Source organism: Leptonychotes weddellii, chromosome 13, assembly GCF_054177405.1.
Source record: "Leptonychotes weddellii isolate Sample4059 chromosome 13, ASM5417740v2, whole genome shotgun sequence".
NCBI lineage: Eukaryota > Metazoa > Chordata > Mammalia > Carnivora > Phocidae > Leptonychotes > Leptonychotes weddellii.
Genome location: NC_138381.1, coordinates 28,353,432 through 28,371,317, shown reverse-complemented (window position 1 = coordinate 28,371,317; position 17,886 = coordinate 28,353,432). Strand labels below are relative to the sequence as shown.

The following is a 17,886-nucleotide window of genomic DNA, read 5'->3' as shown; positions in this document are numbered from 1 at the left end:
CAAGCAGCCCATCTCAGCCCCAAGCACTTTGCCCTTAGATGTCAGCCGTTGGCACCTGCTTTCTTTGTGAGAAATTGGGTTTGTACATAGCCTGCCTTGCTCGGAAGGAGCCCCCAGCACCAGCTTACTTCTTATCAGGCTGTCTAGGTTTCCAGAGTGGGCACATCATTTATTGGAGAACATGCTTGTGTATCCACAGGACTCAAATAAGGGACTTGGAAGCATCGTAAATGTAAGGTGCTAGGCAAGATAAGATCTGGGTGACCCCAATAAGAGCATTTCGGTACTAATGAGGCTGTGGGAAGGTGTTAAAGTTTTAACTCTAACATGCAGATATTAAAAGGATTTTGGTTTTGGGAGAGAGGAGGAGAGGGATCAGATATCTGCTAAACCCTATAGCTAAAAAAACAAAACAAACATTACTTAATACCTATTCTTAGTGTATTTGTATGTTAGAGAATTGCATGATTTTAAAGATTGAAAACTAGAGTTTTAATACAGCAATAAGCACTCTTCTGCCAGTTTAATAGCTTTCAATTTCAATTACTCGACTGCTCTGCTGTGATACTCTTTTTATACTTGTATTTCCTTTATATGAACAGAGTGAGGTTAGAGTCGGCAGACCAGAACTTTAAAATTAAACTTTTTTCTTCTCCGTTTACTTAAAATCGTTTTTGTTTTTAAAAGTAAACTTTCTATTAAAGTTTAATGCAGAAAGGTACATATAAATGTACATCTCAATTTCCCTAGTGAACAGACCTGTGTAACCACCTCATGAAAGTAAAAAATGTCCAGTTCCAGAAGTCTCTTGTGCCCTTTCCCATCGCTATCCACAACCCATCCCCACAAAGGTAACAACTGTTTTCTAGTACCATGGATTAGTTTTGCCTGGTTTTGAAATTTCTGTAATAATTCAATATGTACTTTTGTGTTTGGCTTCAAAAAGTAAATTTTCTAAGGAAACCTGATAATGTACAAGAACGATTTGTATTTGGCTATTTTTCAAAGGTTTTTTTTTTAACAATTCTATATCCTGCTTGTTCAGTATAGAAAATTTGAAAAGTATAGAAAAATAAGAAAGACCATTCATATTCCTATCAAAGACAATTATTTTGGCATATTTCTAGTATTTTATTAATGCATCCATTAACTAATTGATAAATCAATTTTGGAGCACCCACAACATGTAAGCAGTTATGGTAGGCACAAGAAAAACACAGGCAAGCAGTTGATTTTACATAGTTAGAAAATTTTTCAAGTTTAATTATATCTTGTTTTTTTCACTTAACGTTGTAGTGCAGGCCTCCTGCATTTCCATGCTGGCTGGTTAAAGCAAGGACAAGAGGAAGAACACACCATTCTGGCCTTCAGTCTGCTTAAGCTTGATTAGCTCCTCTGTGGGAAGGAACTAAAGATTTCCCTACAGCTCTCCTGGTGGAGAGGGGAGGGTAGGAGAGGAGATGGGAGCAAAGAATGGAGAAGTGCTAAGGGGTTCCAGTGATAGGGTTCCTGCCCCTTGATGGTGGGCATAGGGAATGTTCCAGTCTGGTGACTAGTGAATAAGGCCTTGGAGGCCTCAAAACTGAGGGCATGGTAGGGTGAGGAAATCGGGAAATGAGGACCATGAATGACAAAGGGGTCACTAATAATTGGAAAACCATGAATCGGGGAAACCAGGAGACGATGCAAGGAAGATTGAGTATTCATAAGCTCAGAGAAAGAAAAAGAAGAGATTTAAGAAGAGTGAGCTGGTCCTGGGTCAGGGTAACACTGGATACAAAGATCAGTGGAGACTGCAGGCTGGAAGGTGGGTCACAGGCTTCAGATGTGTCCAATCCAACCCACTTCAGGGGGAAGAGCCAATGTGGGCTGATTCTCGTGACCTCCTCCTTTCAGGGCATGAAGTGGAGGGGATCAGAAACAAACTCACCTGAGATTTTTAGGCCTAAGATAGAGGGTTACAGAGCCTGCTGCTTGGATAACAAAATCCTCACTTTTATTTACCCCTGTTATCTTGTGAAGATATCCCAGGTAGGAATAGAACTTTTGACATTAGTTAGCACTTCAAATAATACCTTTAACATTTCAGTTCAACAACCATTAATAGCTGTCCTTATATTGGTTAAAATGTATCAAAGTCCTTACAGTTTTAGACCTAATGAGCTGTATCTCCTTAATCTTTACAAAGATCATGAGGAAACAGTTTCAATATAGTTAAGTACTTTGTACAATGAGAGTCTGCAAATGTGTGGCAGAGGGAGTCTATATGCCATCTGAACTTTGGGGGGGTGCGTGGGGGCATGGATTGTGGGGGGAGGGAGGGAATGAGTATGGGGAGAACCTCCCTGCAAGGGAGCTCTCAATCCAGAAGACTGTGTCCTCAGCAATTGCCTTTGCCCACATAGGGGAGGTGGGATGTGAGGCAGGGGCACCGAGTGGCTTGGGATGGTCCAAGGACACATGTCACCAGATCTCCAGGGCTCCACAGGCAGCCTCAGAACGTGTGTTCATTTGCTTTGTTACAAAAGGGGTAACCAAGGTGGTAATGCTGGGGGTCACAGCTGAATTCTAGGAGGGCAGAGATGTCATAATCGGGATGAAAACAAATGTCTCTTCCCCAGCACACAGTGCCAGGTGCTTGCATGTGCATAACAAATATCTTCAAAGAGAGGTTTTTGTCAGGCTCCCTGCAGTATTCCCTGACCTGTCAAGTTCAAAACCTGAGTCCCTGTTCTCAGCTGAGTTTACTTTTTTAATCTGGTGAGAATTTATCACTTTTAAAAAAGTCTTCATGGGAGGGCGCCTGGGTGGCTCAGTTGGTTAGGCGACTGCCTTTGGCTCGGGTCATGATCCTGGAGTCCCAGGATCGAGTCCCGCATCGGGCTCCCTGCTCGGCAGGGAGTCTGCTTCTCCCTCTGACCCTCCTCCCTCTCATGCTCTCTGTATCTCATTCTCTCTGTCTCAAATAAATAAATAAAATCTTTAAAAAAAAAAAAAAAGTCTTCATGGGAATGATAAATCTTTTAAAACCTTTAGAAAGTCAGGAACTTTAAAGCTCTTCTTCCTAAGATGATTTTGCTTCAGGTTTTTATGAGCTTACTCCTGCCATGTCTCAATTTCCAGGCACCTTCTGGAACAGTACTTCCCGACCTATTCATGAGAATATTTGTATGGCATTCTGGGGTATGCTGAAGATGATGTGAGAGAATTGTCTATAAAATGGTGAAAACAGTCACTATCTTTTCTGCTATCCTAGAACAAAAAAATATCAAAAAACTATAGTAAAACAGGTTTATAAAATTCCAGACACTTTTTTCATTTTTACTGAGAAATCTGAGCTCGCTTCAGCTTTTTAATACAAGGTTTAATGTTTGCAATGACCACATACAGTTTCTCATCAGGATTTTTTAATGCTATCTTTAAATTGTCTATTGTCTTTGTCAGCCAAGACATTTTATGCCACAAACAGTTTCAGGAAAAATTAAAACAATTTTTGCAATTATTTTCCAGTTTACAACAGCTGAAATTACATTTAAGGCTCTAACAGCTCTTTTTGTTCATGGGCTCCATGTTGACATTTCTTGTAATGTGAAGAGATTAAAATGTAGTTGAACCTCTTGATAAGTATTTAGAAATAATGGAGTTCTAATTTTCAGAATGTGCATGGATTGTTAGAGCTGTCACTCTGTGGATAGCTTGGCTGCTAATAAAAGGGCCCAGCAGCTGTAAGTTGAGAGGAGTTTGAACATCTATGAAGGCAGGGCTTCAGGGCACTGCCTGGAGACTTGCACACTGGGCACTTCCACCTGAGCCCCCACCTCACCCTCATGTGGCTGCACCGGGCACTACAGATAGAAGTGCTCCTTATTGGGGCACTTGGGTGGCTCAATCAGTTAAGCTTCTGCCTTCAGCTCAGGTCATGATCCCAGGGTCCTGGAATCGAGCCCTGCATCGGGCCCCCTGCTCAGCCAGGGGCCTGCTTCTCCCTCTCCCTCTGCTCCTCTCCCCCAGCTCACAAAAAAATTTTAAAAAACTTAAAGGCTGTTTTGTGGATCAAATGCAGTAACATGTGAAAGCATTCTGAAAACAATACAGCACTATACATGTATTTTCAGTTCCAGAAGTCCTAATCAAAAATGTCTGCTTTTAAAGATAGCAAAATTTCAAGAAAAAAAAAATACAGTCCAACAGATGCATTTTGCCAACTCTTCAATAATAATGACTTTTTCTTGGTAAGATATTCAGGTAGAAAGGGACGCCTGGGTGGCTCAGTCGTTAAGCTTCTGCCTTCAGCTCAGGTCATGATCCCAGGGTCCTGGGATCGAGCCCCACATCGGGCCCCCTGCTTGGCGGGAAGCCTGCTTCTCTCTCTCTCTCTCCCTCTACTGCTCCCCCTGCTTGTGCTCTCTGACAAAATCTAAAAAAAAAAATCTCTTTGTTTACCCAGAAAATGACCATTCCCAGTTTTGTTGGCTCTTCATTTCAACAGCAGTGCCATGCTTTACTGCTGACCTCCTGAAGTACATTGCCAAGTAGCACCGCACCTCCCCATCTGCATTCAGCCTCCCAGGGCACACAGCAGCACATGACCAGCATCACTTACCTTGCCAGTGGCCGGGAGGTACGTGCTACTTCAGACCCTGCTCCTCTCCAGTGTGCTCCAAGGATCCTGGAAGAGGCAGATGGCGGTTGCAACTGGCCTGTTGGCTTCAGCTACACGAGACCCCATCTGGCTGCCCCAGAGCTGAAGGGATCAGTAACTCCTGTTGCAGCATATATATATATACATATATTTTTTTTTTGTGGAAAGCTCTGATTTAGAGGGATAAATTATTGTTCTTTCTGAATTTGTAGGAAATGGAGCTTCCTTTAATGTTTCTAGACTCTAGTCTACCATCACACTAAGTGTTCTTGCAAACCACCCATTAGGGAAGACGAGAGGCAGCAAAGTGTAATTTTCTCAGAGGGTAGACTCTAGTGCCTGATGGACAGGTTTCCAAATCTCAGCCCATTGCTAGCTCCGTATGTTGTGTTCCTTTCCTCATCTGTATGAAGTAGGACTGACGACGATAATGCTCTTTTCCTAGGGTTGAAGGATTGACTTAGTTAATGCACATTAATTACTTGCAATAGTGCCTGGTGTAGTGTCTGACAGTATCCATTAATGATGATGAATTGTCAAGAGCACCGAGGTGATGTTATAGGTGTTACTAAGAAGCTCAGTAGTACTCCAGTAGACTGGTAGTGTCTTCTTAAAATTTCAGGGGAATAAACAATGGTTATGAAATCTGAAGGGATTTTTTTTTTTTTAAGATTTTATTTATTTAACAGAAACAAAGCGAGAGAGGGAACACAAGCAGGGGGAGTGGGAGAGGGAGAAGCAGACTTCCCGCGGAGCAGGGAGCCCAATGCGGGGCCCGATCCCAGGACCCTGGGATCATGACCTGAGCTGAAGGCAGGCGCTTAAGGACTGAGCCACCCAGGCGCCCCAATCTGAAGGGATTTTAGCTTTAACCAATTACTAGACCATAGTGTTTGCTTTGGGTTTCTATTTCCCATTTACGTTATATGCTCTATAACCAGAATGGATATTATCCTTCCATTTTAATGACTGGTAACAAGATGACAAGCAAGAATTAAGCTTAGGGCTTATGCATGGAATAGCTACCTACCTCTAGGAAGATTGAATCCTATATTTAGTGTCATTGAGTTGCTAGAGTAACTTGGAGCTAATACAAAAACTCATTGACATAAATTATTCTCCTTGGTATCCAGGGTCATCCTAATTTTTCACATTCTTTGAACCTTGGGCTTGGGCTAACCATAATAAGAGACCACTTAAAATTAGAGTCTTAACTAGAGACATAAGTTGGCTTCACAATTGACATGGAAAGTCTACAGAGGGAGCAGACTGTCTTTCGCCTACTACAGGTTTTGTCACAGAAAAGTGGATTAATATAGTAACACTTCATTGTAAATGGACATTAATAAATGCTAAATTACCACCAAGTTCCTATGGAAGTGCACACAGCTACTTTTACATTTAAAGAGTTTATGATTAATGTTATTATAATGAATACTGAAGAAATTAATAACCGTTTGTCACTTTAAAAAGTGCCAATTAATTTTATGCTATTTTTCTATTCTCATTTGTCATAAGAGTGAGAACCTAGAATTTTAATGTCTATTATGTGGTGTGAATTAAAGAAGTGGCCATGCCACACTGACCTTTTCAGTATTCTAATATTTGCTTCACTGACCTCTTAGACCTCTTCCTGGCAACGGTTAGGTTTTTGAGAGGAGGGAGAGCTGAGCCTACTGGGTGAGTGAGCAGAATGAGGAAATATTTTAAGATACACTTTCATAATTCACTGACTGTATTGGAAATTCAAATTTTCAGACTATTCATTATCTTGACAAACATTGTAATGTGTGCAGAATATGGCACCACATAAATCCGTTCTGGTGACAAAGAGTGTAATGAGAATGGGAAATAGTAGAAACCCAAAGCAATCACTTTACAGTCTGGAAACTGGATAAAATGAAGGTCTCACCAGGTTTCACGGGAGTTCTTTTTTGGCACTCTTAACAATTGCTTTCCACAGAAAACACAGCATGACACCATATCCAAGCACTCATAATGGGAATTTGGACACATTCATTTGGAAAGTTGCCTCCATCCAAGTAGAACATCAATTTAACAAATTCATGTCCTTTACTCTGTGGGGCAATGATTTGACATCATTGATTTATACTGAATAATTCCCTTCTATTTTGAAGGGACATAAATATTTTCACATATTTGTGTATTCCTTATTCAACTATTCAATAAGTATTTAGAAGTAATGTGTGCACATAGCATTGTGCTAGCTAGTATGAGGCTTGCAAAGTAAAGAGATTAAATATGGATGAGTAGGCACTAAAAGGACAAATAACTGGGGCTAGATTCCTTCAGAATGAGCAATGGGCTGTATTTTTCTGGAGCCTATGAGAAGGATTACTCTGGTCATGAGGGGCCTGAGAGTTGTGTGCCAATGAAAGGGTTTTGGTCCCTGGAAATGAGGATGGCCGATCCACATGAGCAGGGTATTTAAAAGGTATGATAAGGGATGAAGATGGGTGTGTATTTTTAATTTTATAAACAACTGGACATATCAGTATAAGGTTTTATGTTCACACAAAATCTTAGCCAGTCGCGATTAGCACATTGTTAGAACCAACATATGCTTGGCACTTGATATGGGAAGGCCTCATTTTAGAGAGTGTTTAGGGAGGTAGAGGCGAATGGGACACCGTGTCCTACTCAAATGTACTAATACTTTAATATCTTTGGTGACTGTGCTACTGTATGCCTAGTCCATGTGACTGAAAGCTGCAGTCAGAATAGTTTGGTAGTGAGTCTGAAAGTAGGTGGGTGGTCTGGACTGGGAGTGTATCCAGTTGCTGAATTTCAAAGCAGCGCCATGGATCAAGTTTGGGTAGGCAAGTATTAAAAATGATTTTTTCAACTATGGAAGGTTTAGCCAGTGTTAAAACTTCCCTGACATTTCTTTTGCCTGTCTGGTCCAGAATCAATTACGTCCATATGTTGCAATTAGCTAATATGAGACTTAGGCTTCTTATAAGTAGTTGTGGTATGTTTTGTTTGGGAAAAATATTAGCCATTCATTATCTCTTTAAATATTTGTCAGATTCTCTTCTTTGGACTCATATCTTAGCTTGTCAACAGCTCTGTGGACATTTTTGTATCAGATAATTCATATTTGTGGGAGTCTGTCATACTCATTGAAGGATGGTTAACATTATCTTTGGTCTCTACCCACTAGATGCCAGTAGCAACCTCTAGAAGTTGTTATTGGGGGAAACAAACAAAACAAAAAAACTTTAGGTACTGCCACATATCCTCTAGTGTAGGAGGGCAAAATTGTCTGAAGTTAACCACTGAATTATATGTATATAAATCTTATAAAAATCTGTATTCCATATATCTTGTGCTTTTCTCTTGTTTGAATTTGTATACTTGTGTTTGCCCTGTATTCCCATTTTTTTATTCCTTTCATTTTTTTTGGTCGACTTTGTTAAACTCCTTAATTTCAATTGTTAATTCTAGAATTTTCACTTTAAAAAATAGGTACTGGCTGAAATACTATATCTTGTTTATTTTCTTGACCATAACATTTTAATTTGTTAACTTGAAAATTTGGATCACTTGTGGGTCTATTTCTATTTGCCATTTTAACTCTTGGGTCCTGTTTTTTTTCCTGTGCCTGGTCATTGAAAGCTAGACATTGTTTATGAAAAATGATAAAAATTCTAGTCTCACTACAGAGAAGATAGTGGCAGATCACTTTAATTCAGTTAGGGATTGAGCTAGGTAGAAGCTGAGTGTATAGCTCTTTAACATCCTAAGTAAAAGCCTGAAATCTTTACCAGGATCCTTCTACTTTGTGGGCTTTGAATACCATTTCTTTTCCTTACTAACATTGTGGGACTAAAATTTCTGCTTCATTTTTCAGTCTTTTAGAAACCACATTGTTTAGTTTATATCTGACATATGTTCTCTAGAACCAGAGCTGAAGTTGGTGATTCCTGTGATAGTAATTTTTTGAGTGCATACTCTCAAGATTTTTGAGGAAAGCGCTATACACCAAGAGAAGAAATGCTAAGCAAGAAAAATAGTCTTGGCTAAAGATTAGCTACATCTTGGTCTTAAGCTCTGTAGCACAAATCACACTGTAGATCTGGTCCCTACTTAAAGCAAGGGGACAAGCCTTTTGTACCTACCATGTCCCTGACCATCCTTGGGGGCAAGGCTTAACCTCTTGAATGAGACTGCTCCTGTTTGCATTTAGCTAAGGAAAATTTGGAGAAAGGGGCAGCTATAAGTGATTATCAGCTAACACTAGCAATGCGTGGGGCGATGTGTACCAGCTCAGTGAAGTAGATTTGGCTCAAGGCACCAAGGGCTTCCACTGAAGTATAATCCTTGCACTATTTAGGTTCCCTTCTCACATTCAGATGACTTTATTCAAATACAACTTTGCCAGCATTGTGGTTTGTCACAGTTTCTGGGTAATCTTGTTTTAAAAAGCAAGGAGAATAGTTGGATTAAATCAGTCCTGAGTTTGAAACTGAGTTGTAACTTCTCTCTCTTCTTCATTACCCGTTCTAGGTTCTCTTCCCAATTGGCTATCTCTTCTGACCTTCATGACTGGCTTAATAGGGTAAGCCACCCAGACCCTCATTACTGAGGGGTCTTAGACCCTTTACCATACCCTTATCAGACTATGGTTTCTGAATTTGCCCATTTAACGTTACAATTGGGGGGCGCCTGGATGGCTCAGTTAAGCTGCTGCCTTCGACTCAGGTCATGATCAAAGGGTCCTGGGATTGAGCCCCGCATCGGGCTCCCTGCTCAGCGGAGAGCCTGCTTCTCCCTCTCCCTCTACCTGCTGCTCTGCCTGCTTATGTTCTCTCTCTCTGTCAAATAAAATCTTAAAAAAAAAAAAAAAAAAAAAGTTACAGTTCGGTGTGGAGTTACCAAAATGCTCCAGTGGATTCACTGAGTATCAAATTTCTTCCTTCTACCATTATGTAGTATCAGTTGTACCTTTTCATAATGATTGGGGTTAATTACTTCTGTCAGCAAGGTGACTCCATTTTGTGCCTACTAGATCTTTGGCTTAAGGAACCCAGAATGACTAGGCAGAAATCATCATCCTGGATTAGGGTAGGCCCTAAATCCAATAACAAGTGTCCTTGTAGGAAAAGTGAAGGAAAGACTACCAAGAGGAGGCAATGCAAAAACAGTTTGAAGTGATGTGTCTGCAAGCCGAGGAATGCCAAGGATTGCCACCAGCCCCTTAAAGCTAGGAGACCAGCCTGGAACAGATTCGCTCTCAGAACATCCAGAAAGAATCCAAATTGCCATCATCTTGATTTCAGTCTTCTGGCCTCTAGAACTGTGAAAGAATAAATTTTTGTTGTTTGAAGTCCCTAGTTTGTGAGAGCCCTAGGAAACTAATATGAATGGTCATGCCGGTTAAGGCTTTGTGGGTAGAGAAGGTGAACTCTCTAGAATATGAGCCAGCCAAGATAAAACATGACTCTCTTCAAGTTATAAAGTGTCCAATAAGTCAACTTACCACTGAGACACTGGTCTACTTGAGATTTGGTATCTTATTGGAGGCTCTCAGCATTGGCTTCTATTGCTCAGATATTGGACATTCAGCAGTGACTTTATCAGCCTTAGTGACTTTATGAATACTATGGGACTTGCATAGCCCCTATGTCTGTTACTTGGGCTAATCCAGTCTTGATCACATTGGGCAAGCCCTTACTGGAGGAAAGAAGCTGGTTGACACCTGATGAAGACCTGTCCACTTCGTTGCTTGGACCTATTCCGCAGTTGGTAATTTCTGTTGGGCATTTATGTGCAATCCCAAAATTCTCACATTTTGTGCCCACTCCCCTATATCCAACATTGGCCTCTTGGATATTCTTGTACTGTTTTCTAATACTGCAACTTCAAGACCTCTGACCAGATAAGTCATTTACCATTTCATGTAAATACATGTATGTCCTAATTTTGGACAACTTTCTCCACAAAGTGATTAGCAAGCTTTTCCACTTGTATCATTGCCACTGGGAGTATATCTCCTCACCATCGTCTTTCAAAGACCTACCTGAGCGGGACTGTAGTGAGATAGCAGTCTGTTTTGTCTTGTACCCACAGACCAAGCTGATTTACCTGTGAACCAAGCTTAAGATGTCTTCCTCTTCCTCCAGTTGCTGATAGAGAATGTCTCATGAGACAATAGGTATGAACTTCCTGGCTTGCCCAAACCTGATTTCTGAAACAGTTTCCACTTTATGATGAGTTGTTGCTGGGCCCGTGCAAACTTAAGACTTGATATGTGTCTAACAGTGTGGAGTGTCTGGTGGGCAGTTGTGGTCTCAGGGCCACTTGGTAGTCCACATGTTCGGTTTCTACCAGTGTCAAGTAGCATGCAAAAGCTACTTTTTGAATGGTATGTAGTTCTCTGCTAAAGTTGGTATGGTGTTTCTCCAGAAACCTTGAAGTTTGCTTTCAGTTTCCTATGAGAACTTCAGAACTCCTATCTTTCTCTAGTACCTAAACAACATCTCTTGCTCTGGGCCTCACTTAAAACTTTATAGTCTTCTGTGCCACCTGATGAATGGGATTGAGCAGTATTCCCAATATGTGTTTTCCAAAACTTGGAGGCCTACAAGTACTGCTAATGGTAGGAGTTGCTCAGTGCCGAAACTTTACTCTGAAGGGGCTATTCAAGAATGCTCTGGATCACCAGACCCCTAAAGTCTTGATCAGTGTGGCAGGTCCCTGAACCTTTGAGATGTATCTTTTACTTTCTGGAATGCATGTATCTTACCAAGGCATCTGTAATTGCTGATTATTACCAGGTGTGATAAATACCCCATATGTATATTGGGCAGTGTGATGTTCTGCAGAATGTCCAGATGGTTCAGATCCCATTGAGCTATATTTTGACAGCAGGAGAATTAAGTTGGCTCTTCAAGACCACAAATGTATATGGCTTGTCCCAAGTGAAAACAAACTACTTCTAATTTTCCTTTTTGTTGGACACTAAAAGACTGCATTGGTAGAGATTGCTGGCATAGAATTATCCTATAACCAGGGATGTGTTAATCTGCTCTACTAAAGATAGCCTACCTGCTATAACAGCTGTACTTGGGACTGCTACGATTAGGTTTGCAGAGGTCCACTCTATTTCTGTGATTCACTGGGCTTCTTGCAGGAGCTGCACTGATGAATTGAATAGGGCAAGATGGCACCACCATCACTGAAGTCTTTGAAGGTGGCACTGATCACATCTCCCTCCAGAATACGATATTGTTGATTCCTATCTTGACTGAAGGGAGAAGTTTCAGGTTCCTCTATTTGATTTTTTCTACTGTACTAGTTGTTGCTTTACAGGTCCAGGAGCCTGAATAACAGTTTCTGAACTGTTATTCATGTCCCTTCTAATTAAACATTTTGGAACTGAGAAATTATTACCAGATGTGTTCATAGGCATATTGGACACACTGAGATGGATCTGGGTCAGTTTTCTTTTACTACCTGAGCCCCATATACTCTGACTCTAACAGGGGATCATGACTCTTGGGGTCCCTGCTTCTCAGCATCACCTCATATCCTATGTAGACAGCTGCCGAGGAAATACCTGGTTATCCTTTCTCCAGTGTATGGTTATGTGAGTAAGGAGCCATAGTCCCCTTTCAGAAGGACTGTGGAAAGCACAAATACTATGCTTATTTTCATTCTCCAGTAGTTCCAGTTTTTGACATTGGGAACATGTTAAGTTGATTCCTGTGTCCTTTTGACATACCTCCTCATTGTGTTCTGTTGCTGTTTGTTTTGTTTTACATTTTCCTACTTTATGGAACTACTATGTGCTCCAGGCTCATCTTGTATATTTCCTTCCCCAATTGCAGAATCAGCCATTTCTCCAAGGAGGCCTGTGTGCATGTGTGTGATTAAGAATGGTATTTAGGAACTGAGATTTGATTACTAGTTGTACTTTTTTAAAATCAAATTTATTATTTTGAGAGAGAGCGAGAGAGAGCACAAGTGGGGGAAGGGGAGGAGCAGAGGAAGAGGGAGAATCAGACTCCCCGCTGAGCAGAGAGCCCTATGCCTGGCTCAATCCCAGGACCCTGAGATCATGACCTGAGCCAAAGGCAGATGCCTAACCAGATGAGCCACCCAGGTGCCCCATTAGTTGTACTTTTTAACTGAAGTATCATTGTAGGTCCTTTCAGCTAATGAAGTAAGGAAATATGTTTTTACTAGCTCACATATATGTACATATCTAAAAGTAATTCCCTATGTAATCATCTGTATATTAAACATGAGTTCATGCTGATGTCTCTCACTACAATCCATTGTCATATGTGTCGTATGTGCCTCTTCCACATGCTTATTTGTGAACTGTACTGAACTGGCTCCCATCATCAGTGTTGCTTAATTGTTCAAATCCAGTATATATCTATACTATTACTGGAATTAACTCCTACCCCCACGGGAAACACTTTTATCAATTAAAGTACAGTGCTTATGTACAATCTCTTTTGCCATTAGTTTTACAGACGAATTGCCAAAATTGCCTAGAGCAGCATGCTGTTCTCAGACCCCACTCAGTGAGGTTTTATTGTACGTTTGTTACATTGTTGCATCACAGTCTATATTCCATACTGGGATTCCTCTAACATCTTCACTGACTTTGAAAAATATGCATCCATGAAGGTGTACTCTTTGTGCTTTGAAGTTTGATAGGTTTTGACAAATGCATAGTGTCATGTATCTACTATTGGTGTATCCTACAGACTAATTTCATCATTCTAAAAATTCTGTGGTTCACCTACTCAACCCTCCTGCTCCTCTCCCTGAACCTATGGCAACCACTGATCTTTTCACTGTTCTTATACTTTAGCCTTTTCTACAATGTCAAATAACTGAAGTTTGAGTATGTAGTCCTTGCAGATTCTTTGCAAATTATTTCACTTAACAGTTTGTAGTTAGGATTCATCCATGTCTTTTCATGGTGTGATAGATCATTTCTTATCACTGAATATTCCATTGTATGGATCTACCACAGTTTGATCACTTAACCTATTCTAGGAGATTGGTTGCTTCTGGTTCTTGATAATGGATAAAGCTACTATTAAATATTCATGTGCAGGCTTTTGTGTGGCCATGTTTACCCCCAAATCATTTGAGTAAATACTTAGACATGAGGTTGTTGGATCGTATGCTAAGCCTATGTTTGGTTTAGTAAGAAACTGCCAAATTGTCTTCCAAAGTGGCTGCACCATTTTGCATTCCCACCAAAAAATGAATGTGAGTTCCTGTTACTCTGCACCCTTGCTAGCAATTGGTATTGGCCGATTTTTGGATTTTGGCTAATCTGTGTGTAGTAGTATCTCATTGTTTTAATTCACAATTCCTTAATGACAAATGTCTATCTTTTCCATATTTTTGTCATCTCTATCTTCTTTAGTAAGGTAGCTGGTTTTTATTTTTTGCTGAGTTCTAAGAATTCTTCATGTTTTAGATACAAGTAATTTATCAAATGTGTGTCTTGCAAATGTTTGCTCCCACTCTGTTTTGTGTTTTCATTTTAAGTGTCTATGAGAGAATTTGTAAATACATTTTAAGTAATCTCTACACCCAATGTGGGGCTTGAACTCAAAACCCTGAGATCAAGAGTCACATATCTACCCATTGAGCCAGCCAGTGCCCCAAGAGAATTTTTTTTTTTTTTAAAGATTTTATTTATTTATTTTGACAGACTGCAAGAGAGGGAACACAAGCAGGGGAAGTGGGACAGGGGGAAGCAGGCTTCCCGCAGAGCAGGGAGCCAGATGCAGGGCTCAATCCCAGGACCCTGGGATCATGACCTGAGCCTAAGGCAGATGCTTAAGGACTGACCCACCCAGGCACCATCCAAGAGAATTTAATAAAGTCCAATTTATTTTTTCTTTCATGGATCATGCTATTGATGCTATATCTGAAAACTCATTGCCAGACCGAAGTCATCTAGATATTCTCCTATGTTTTGATCTAAATTTTATTGTCTGATGTTTTACATTTAGATCAGTGGTCTCTTTTGAATCTTTGTGAGATAGAAGGTCTGTATACATTTTCTTTCATATGTGGATGCCCACTTGTTTCAGCACCTTTTGTTGAAAGGACTATCCTTTTTTGTATTGGATCGCCTTTGTTCTTTTGTCAAAAGAGCAATGGACTGTATTTGGGTGGGTCTACTTCTGAGCCATCTATCCTAATGATAAATGTATCCTTTTGCCAATACCATGCTGTCTTGATTATTGTAGCTGTGTAGCGATCCTTGAAATTGAGTACTGTTCCTTATTTCTGACCACCTTCCTCAGTGCTGTGTTGGTGATTCTAGACCTTTTCCCTTTCAGAAAATATACTTGAGAATCAGTTTGTCAGTACTACTAAAGAGCTTGCTGGGATTTTATTCTTAAGTGAGTCGGGAAGGGCCAGATGGGGCTGGAGTTGTGGAAATGACCTTCTCCCAGGTGGGATAAGGTGGGATAGTCGGATAGTCTCTCCCTCTGTGGAGTACACCTTTGTTGTGGAGACTGCTCTGGGCACATTTCACAGTGGTTAACTTTGACCCTTCCTCTGCCAGAGCCACATAAGACCTTTGTTAGTTCCTTACTCTAAAAGCATGGTTGGGTTCCTGATCATAAGGTGTGAAGTTTCCTCTACTGATGCATCCCCCAGGAGTTTGTCACTCTCAGGCTAGTCTCTAGGTTCCAGAAGTTCATCAAAATTACCATTTAAGTATTCCAACCAGTTAATTGCTCCAGTGGCTTCTGCTCAGGTAAACAGATATTTCTGTAAGTCTCTAGATTCAGCTGTCTCTCTGGTTTCAGTGTGGTTATTTGCCCTGTGAAAACAGTTCTGAGTCTAGAAAAATGATTTTCATTTTTATTTTTATAAAGCTCCCCCCTCCTTTGCTATAAGGATGGCAGTAATGACTTCTATGATCTTTTTATGTAGGAGCCGAAACTAGAAGTTCACATCACGTAAGTTGTTGTTGGTTTTTTTTTTTTTGGGGGGGGGGGGCACTTCTGGAAGTCACCTTACAAGTTTGTTGATAGTTCATGGTTTTCTGATAAGTGAGTCTCAATTTTTCTTTACTCTTTCTATTCAGACAGGTTAATTTCTTTCTTTTGCCATCATAAATCTGTTATGGAGGCCATCTGGTGAATTTTTCATTTTTGTTACTATGTTTTTAAATGTAAATTTCCATTTGGATCTTTTTTGAGCTTTCTCTTTCGATCCCCTATTTGAGTCTTGTCATCAAATTTTCCTTCAGTACTTTGAATATGACTGACTTTAACTCTTTGGACATTAGAGATTTGGGGCTGCTAAATTCTATTTCTAGTTTTACTCCTTCTCATGGAGTGGTTTATTTTTTTTCCGTAAGTGTGTGGGTCACACTTGCCTGTTTTGTTTTTGTTTGCATTTATCTTGTAATGTTTTGTGAAACTAGACCGTTTAGATCATATATTACAGAAATTTTATATTCTAATTTTACTTTTTCTTTTTTGTCTTGTTTTCTGTACCTTACCTGGACTTAAGCTGTAGAATTTATCACCCCTTCAGTGTGTAGTTGATGTCTCTGCTCAGATGTCTTATTTATCCTGGCTTCCTAGGAGTCACCCAGCAACCGTATAGCTTAATGGTCAGCCAGTGGTTGAGGAATAGGTTGTGCTCAATTATGTTAAGCCAGCAAATCTTCCTCCCTCTCCTCATCTTTGTGTGGGATAGGGAGTACATTCAGTGTTGTGCCAGTTCTCAAGTCTTCTTTAGCTTTACATTTTTTTTTTCTTTTAGTTTATCAGTAACTACTTTATTCAGGTATAAATAACATAGTGTTGTATTAGTTTCAGGTATACAGTGTAATGATTCAATAGTTCTATGTTTCTTCATCAGGATAAGTGTACTCTTAATCTCCTTTATTTCCCCCATCCTCCTCTTCATCTTCCCTCTGGCAACCACCAGTTCTGTACATTTAAGAGTCTTTTTTTCTTTTTGTCTTTTTTTTCTTTGCTTTTGTTTTTTAAATTCCACCTAAAAAAAAAAATTAGAATTGCTGTATGATCCAGTGATTCCACTACTGGGTATTTACCCAAAGAAAATGAAAACATTAATCTGAAAAGAGGTGGCTTCTACTCTCAACTCTGCTCTCTTGGATATGTCTCCCACATGAGCATACATTGCCAGTCAGCGATGTGTGGGAAGTTTCTCTCTCTCCTATGGCTGTTACTTCCAAGATCTTTCCACTAAGCTTTTGGCTGGTTCACTTCTTGGTCCAACTAGGAGCACATCTTTAGGCTAGTAGAGCTGTCAGTTACCCATTTATATCCTCACAGTGCTGTCTGCTGTCAAATTTTTGTCCTGTGTCTGGAATTGTCTTTCTGGTAGAGCTACTGATGTCTTGGCCAGCTCTCCATTGGCACCACTGCCATTATCATTGACCAAACTGAAGATGGGTGGTGGGTTTTAGCCCCAGACAAGGAGGATACGTACTGTTGTTAGTTGAAGGACCAGCAGTTTTACATAAATTTCCACTTGTTTGCATTTGGTTAATTTTTTCAGAGTTCCAAAATAGTTGTTGAACAATTTTATCCTTTTTTGGTGGGGGTAGGGAGAAGAATTGTTGACTTCTAAAGATACACTTCTCCAAGGGGCGCCTGGGTGGCTCCATTGGTTAAGCAACTGCCTTTGGCTCAGGTTGTGATCCCAAGGTCCTGGGATCCTGCTGGCATCAGGCTCCCTGCTCGGCGGGGGGGCCTGCTTCTCCCTCTGCAGCTTCCATTGCTAGTGTTCTCCTGCTCTCTCTTGTCAAATAAGTAAAATCTTTTTTTTTTTTTTTAGATTTTATTTATTTATATGACAGACACAGCAAGAGAGGGAACACAAGCAGGGGGAGTGGGAGAAGGAGAAGCAGGCTTCCTGCTGAGCAGGGAGCCCTGAGCAGGGAGCCCGATGTGGGGCTCGCTCCCAGCACCCTGGGATCATGACCTGAGCCGAAGGCAGACGCTTAACGACTGAGCCACCCGGGCGCCCCTCTGTCTATAAATACTTGACACAGAATCCTCTTAACTGTTTTTAAGTTATTTTGTTTGCAACAGGATTTCTGAAATAAAAACCTTAAGCTTTTAATCTGTCAAGAAAAAACAATTGCTCATTTTATTGACACATTTCAGGCAATTTTCTTTCACAGACATATGTTAATTAATTTTTAATAAGATTTTATTTATTTATTTGACAGAGAGAGACACAGC

At 40.4% G+C, this 17,886-nt stretch overlaps 1 long non-coding RNA gene across 1 annotated transcript in view; it reads left to right on the top strand.

The window, feature by feature from the left end:
• Positions 1-7,008: 7,008 nt before the first annotated feature.
• LOC115939790 (uncharacterized) overlaps positions 7,009-17,886 on the top strand; it is an 89,796-nt gene continuing 78,918 nt past the window's right edge. The window contains exons 1-2 of the long non-coding RNA XR_004074564.2: positions 7,009-7,097; positions 9,173-9,224. This is a non-coding gene — a long non-coding RNA (uncharacterized LOC115939790). The remainder of the gene's footprint in view (positions 7,098-9,172; positions 9,225-17,886) is intronic.